The 6,313-nt window shown below is 40.8% G+C and overlaps 1 long non-coding RNA gene across 3 annotated transcripts in view; it reads left to right on the forward strand.

The window, feature by feature from the left end:
* The window catches only part of LOC112966059, a 34,459-nt gene extending 28,355 nt beyond the window's left edge, over window positions 1-6,104 (forward strand). The window contains exons 6-7 of one of the 3 annotated variants that reach the window (XR_003253492.1): window positions 2,605-2,672; window positions 3,399-6,104. This is a non-coding gene — a long non-coding RNA (uncharacterized LOC112966059). The remainder of the gene's footprint in view (window positions 1-2,604; window positions 2,673-3,398) is intronic. The other 2 variants (XR_003253499.1, XR_003253489.1) reach the window with 2 other exon arrangements.
* Window positions 6,105-6,313: the final 209 nt, after the last annotated feature.

Genomic DNA, 6,313 nt, shown 5'->3' on the forward strand with positions numbered 1-6,313 from the left:
TCCCGCCGCCCCGAGGGGCTGCCGGGGCGCGGGGGTCCCGCGGGGGTCCCGCCGGCGCCCTTGCAGCGGCCGCGGGCCTCTCCTCGGGGGCTGCGGAGCCAACGAGCTCGTCTGCGAAACCCGAGTGTCCCCAAAAGTGCCGTGTTTTATTTCCCACGTCCTTAGCTGTGACTTGCAGGGGGAGGGGGAAAAAAAGGAAAGCTTTGAGGCAAACCGAAAAAGACACCTTTCGTGTTGCTGTCTTGGGTTGTCTGCAACTACTGGGATGCAAATAAGTAAAGATATAATTTTCTTCCTTTTCACCTGCTCACCCCGGTGGCGTGTTTCTTTTGAAATGTGTTGTGGAGGTACAGGGTTGTTGTCGATATGTGACTAGTGCTTCTGTTTATGTACAATCTTCAGTTATTTCATTTCAGAACAAACAAATGCTTCACTGGGAATATAGTTAAAAGTGTTGGTACAATGTCAATACAGAACCCTTTTAATGTGCTAGCCATAAATTTGTTCTGGTGATCACTTTGCATCTTGGGGAAATACAGTTTATTGATTGAACAAGACAGATTACAATTACAAGTTACTAATATACGAAAATCACTGCGTGGCAAATGCAGAGCTCCTGGTATGGCAGAAGCTCAATAACTCAATCCTGTAGTATGAGCGGTACTTATCTTTTAAATAGTGAGCCCAGAGACCCCGCTGTGCTGTCCAGCGGCCAGCCCTGAGGACACCACGTGGGCTGACACCCCCATCACACAGCCAAGCGATGCACCGGCATGACCCTCCACAGAGGTGAAGGGACTGAGCAATCTGTCCGGCGCTAGAGATACAAGGATTAGGGCCTTCATTAGCAACTTTCAGAGTTTTTCCCCCAAGACGTTTCTTTTTTTTTTTTTTTTTTAGATTTTTAGCTCCAGATTTACCAGAGGAGAAGACACTTGAACTCTCTGAATAATTAGTTCTAAAACTTGAGAAAACAAATACCCAGAATTGTATTACCCAAAGCTACCTTGAGTTACATATATTCAAAACTTCATTATCTGATTGTAGGACTTATTATTTTTGTGAGACAGAAGTCTTTTATAAATTAATCAAGTATGTATTAAGGTTCTTATACTTAATTAAACATTCGAAGGTTTTGCAGTGTCTCTTGAAATCCTTAACCCTGCAGACATGCTTTGTGTGTGATATTGTATAACTTCCTTAATTGTAGCAGTTTCATTTGAGAGATTTCTTCACTAGCAAACCTGGGGCAGTGCTGATTCACATTGTTTCTCTTTCTCTTCTTTGTACTTGTGTGGAGTTGAAGGCACCTGATCACTTATTCAAATTCATCCCCAATTGCCTTAGGCATAAATTCACCCAATACATTTATTTTTCGTTGAGCTGATAGCAAATGGGACAGAGAAATAAATAATAAAAAAAGAATTTCTAAATTCTTTATTTGACCTACTTATCAGATGAGATTACATTATTGTAATACATCATTATTAGATCATTTAAAATATGTTCCTCATAATCTTTATCATAAAAGAAGCAAGAAAGTCTAGTAGATTTTGATGACATATCTGTGAGATACTTTTGGCAGTGTATTTAGTTGCAAGCAAAAATCAAGTCATAATTCTCCACAGAAATATAGATCTCCTCTAATAATTCCTATTTTTCTTAAATCAACTCTATATCAAATATTCTCTAACCATTTTAAGACTGAAATTGCATATGACCTTCTAAATTTAGCCTGGCTGTATTATGAATATGTTACTTTAGTGTTCATTGCAGTTTAGAGAAGTATGTACTTGAAGAATAACATAAAAAGACAAAAGGTCAAAATGAAGTACTGATACACTAGCAAAGTAGTCACTGTCTGAAATGCTTTTTAATAAGCCTTAGAAAAGGCTTAGAGCAGGGAATGATTTAGGCAAGGATTTTTAAGTCAAATGTGATTTGAGAAGTCGCATTGTGACTACTTAAAGGGACCTGTTCCTAAAAATGGTTGGCATTTATCTTTGAAAATCCGGCCAGGATGAGAGATCCAAGGGAGCAATAATAAAATGGCTAAACTGCCACGTACTCAGGAGAGACAAACACAGCCGAGCATGCTTCGAATCAGCCACTTGAGGGATCAGACTGCTCTTGAAATAATTGAAAACACTTGTGCTTTTTTACATAAAATGATGCTTTTTTTTAGAAGGTCAACTAGTATAATAAATGCAAAACCAAATTATAACCAATATTATTCTTTGCAACAGTACGGCGTGATATAAAGGTCACACTTAAAGGTAAACTTATAAAAGAGACTGTGACAAAACTCGGAAATCCAGTCTTGGGGATGGAAAGCTGTTGGAGATGTTCAGGCCCTAGGTCGAGGAGGAGGCACGGCTACGGCAAACGCACTGCGTGGAGGGTGCAAATGCAACAGGCCAAACTGCCAGCAAAGGCCGGCTATAAAGAGTGGCAGAAAACAGGAGATCAGTTCAAGCTGGGCTGAACGGGGCGGCCGTGGCAGGAGCCCCCGGCACTGGCAGGTGCCTGGGGGGCTCCCCGGCCCAGGGCCACGGCTCGGGGTACAACTTCACTATCCGCAGCATGGTCCCATCTATTTCCCAGGTTTTATCCAGTGACTGCTTCAGGAGGGGCTTACAGCATCAGGCAGTTTCCCTCTCCATTGTCCCTAGGTAATTTATTTTTTTACTCTGAAGCGAAGTAATGGTGTTTCCTATATCATGCTGAACTCTAGAAGGTAGAAGTTATCGACAACTATGTTTAGGGGGAGAAGACTTTTTTTATGTTCTTATACTCTTTTAATGCTTAATAAATCTTTACTGCATTTTTTCCTTCCCTGAATTGTCCTTGGTCAATAAAAATAACTTATGAAGCAGGGGGATATGGTAGCAGGTAGCATGATGAATTATCTCTTTAAGAAGCAATGCACTTTTTCTCTGTGGATGTAATACTGTACTTTCCAGGGAGTCACAAGAGGGCAATATGTAGGAAATCTTAGGCATTTTCAAATGAAAATTAAACTCTTTATGCACTTTGAAAAGGCTTTAGCGGACTTTTATAGCGGAGGTCTCCTACAGACCCCTCCCCCCCTTTATTTGTGGGTTACGCTCAAGTAAGAAGAATCAGGACTGCATTTGGGTAGTAAGCTAGCTTTTACAAGCAAGGCATAAACCAAGGCATGTCACAATACAGTATAATCCTCTAGTTCATATCATAGGCAGCCTGCAGAGCCAAACAAAATTCAAATTGGGAAACTTTTTAAAATGCCATTCAATTAACAGCATTCCCTGTCAGGTACAGATAAAATAGTTATAATTTAAGCAAGAGTTTCTTTATGCATCAGTCAAATAAGATGCTAAATAGTTCCTTTAAGTTTTTATCTTTTTTTTCTTTTAAAGGCTTTCAGATAGTAGAATTGGAATCGAATATCCTCAGCTGCACTTCAGGTGGAAAGCGTGAGATGCTTCTCCACCCAGGCTGTCATAAATAAGAGCGTGCAGGATATTGTTCCCCGACCAAGGGACTTCCCATGTGGAGGCAGCCGACTGCAGAGAAGGGGATTCCTTCCTCAGCCTGGATCTTCCTCACCTGAACTCATTTCAGACACCAGCATCTAGAAAAGCCCAAGGAAATCCCTAACACGGGATTTCACTATAACAAAGATATGAGTCAAAATCCGTGACTGCTGCTCACAGAGATGTTTAAATTCACTCGGTGAGTTTTTGGCTTTAGGCTTGTGGTAGGACCCCCTCTTTGGTGCCTGTGTGTGGCCAGACTTGCTCTGCTCCAGGGGCTGCCACAGCCGTCGCTGAGCTCAATCAGTGCACCTGACTGAGGGGGTCCGGGGGGGACATTGGGCACATGCAATGCCAGCATCACTCGTGCGCAGGGGGCTGAGCCTGGCACAAAGTTCAGCTGTCGTCAAATCTAGAAGGCAGAGAAGGGCTGGCGATTTCTTTGGGCCAAGAAAGAGGGTGCAAGGAACATGTGGGTTGAAAGCCCAGTGCTTGGGGCGCTCATGTGGGAGGGGAAAGACCTGTGTTTTCAGTCTTGTTCTCAAGGTTGTTTCCACATTACATCTGAATATAATTTAATGTCTGGTACAGAAACAATTTAGGGAGTTAGCACTAAAGGTGGACTTCCCACTTCCAGGGACGAGAGCGTCATAACCACTATGCCATGGAGTCGCTGTCYTTCTCAGACATAATCCATGAGAATCCATTAGAGAAGTGTCTCCAGTCCTGGAGATACTCATAATCCAGCCCCGTGGATTATGAGTATCTCCAGGTATTCAGAAACTGTAAAATATAGCTCACTAAGTGCTCATATGGCAAAAAGGAGACATAGGTTTGAATTGTTCCAGACTTCCACCTTCTTGGGTGAGTGCTTTGACTACCACACTGTCACATAAAAGGTTGGTGGCCCACACCAGGCAGCGATGCATCTGAACTGCAGCTCTGTGAGAGCAGGAGATTCACGAGGTTGAAGTTTATATGCCTGCAGAGCTGTAGTTCACAATCCACCCCTGAAGTAGGGTGTCTGCTCAGGACTGAGAATCTAAAAAAAATAGTGTAAAACTAAAAACTCTTCAAAGCATTATGTAACTGCAAAAGACATCCATGGTGAAAATTAAAATATTTTATTATAGTCAGACAAATAAAGCAGATGCTGTCCATCACTATGTTTAAAGGCTCTTCAGACACAGAGATGTTCTCTGATTTCAGATTAATACTCCTTCTTGCTAAACTTCTGAGTTGTCATCAGCCTCCTACTAAATGTTGTCAGAAAAAGGAAGGAAACCTTTAATTTCCAGCCTAAGCTTTCATTTCAGATATCTTTGTAGTTACATAATGTTTTCAATTGCTTTTAGATATACAGTCCTTATTTTTAACTTCGTACTCTCACTGCTCATTTTTCTTTTTCACCTTCTTCCAGCTCTCTCTTCATCTCTTCCCAGAAGCCTCCTGTCTCAATCCTTACCAGTCAAGCTATTTTCACAAGCATTGTCATTAAGAATAGATAAAGGTCTTTTAAATAAATGATTATGTTTGCTTAGAAGGATTCAAATGACCAGTGTACCGACCAATACAAGAATTTTGATTGGCTAGGGAAGTCCATCTTTTTCTTAAAACAAGTTTGGACTAACTCAGAGCTACACCAATTTTAGTTAACACTCTTACAGTATTATTTAACACTTGCTTCATCTGCTGTAGCTCTCATTCTCCTCAGTGTTAAGAAGAGGTAGCTACAGAAAAAGTATTATATTAATCCCAGTGAGAAACAACGGATATCCTATGTCATCAAGTGCTAGCAGTGAACAGAACCAAGTTAAGCCTCCCTAACAGGCAGATTTGCCATAAAAACCCCTCTGGAAATTAAGACATATGACTCAGAATTTGTCAAACAAAAAGCACCCTCTCCAAACCAAACTTTTTACCTTGGAGCATTCAAAGAGAGAAAAATCACACAGCATAGGAAATCCCTGCTTGCTCCACGTAGGTGCAGAGCACTGGCACAGCGGTGTCAGGAATACTGGACTGCAATTCCCACAATCTGTCTGTATGCTGCACACACTGAAGCTCACCTGTGCTGTTGGGGGGCTAGCCAAAATTCATTGCAAATGCCTGTCCTTACATATAGTTGCATTAGTTTAGGTCTAGACTTATCTGCTGAGATTGCTATCAGAGATACTAAGTTGTGGGGCTGACATTCATTATGCTTATCATATTTTGGGTCTGAATGGTGGTTATGAATAGAAAAAGGACTTTATTCTTGTAAATACAAGTTCCTAGTATTACTAACTATATCCGTCATGATCACTATTCTTGCATTTTGCTACAGACACACAGCTTTGCAAAGAAAGCCAGAGATAGCAAGGATGCCGTTATATTTAATTCAAAGGTATAAAAATAGTAAATGGATTCTTTTGAGTGTTCACTTTATTATGTTGCTAATGAATTATAAAATGTATATCATCAAAATAAATATTCTTGAAATTGCTTCCTAATGAATCACTTAGACAATGTGCCTATTCAGTTGTGTCAATGATTGATTATATTCTTGCCTCCTTCCTGGAATACAAATGCTTTTATTAAAGCAATCTGAAGACAGTAAGACAACAGACTCATTCTTATGGTCATTCATTCAGTTGCGGATTGATAGAATATTCCTTCAGCATTTTTAGAGGGTATCTGAACAGCTGCAAGTGGCTATGACATAAATGAAAGTTCATGTCACCTTAAGTGGAAGGAGATGGAAGACATTCTATTCATCCAGTTTTAGCTTATCAGTGCACAGTCATTAAATACTAATA

Source organism: Apteryx rowi, unplaced genomic scaffold (genome assembly GCF_003343035.1).
Source record: "Apteryx rowi isolate R43461 unplaced genomic scaffold, aptRow1 scaffold_230, whole genome shotgun sequence".
NCBI classification, from domain to species: domain Eukaryota; kingdom Metazoa; phylum Chordata; class Aves; order Apterygiformes; family Apterygidae; genus Apteryx; species Apteryx rowi.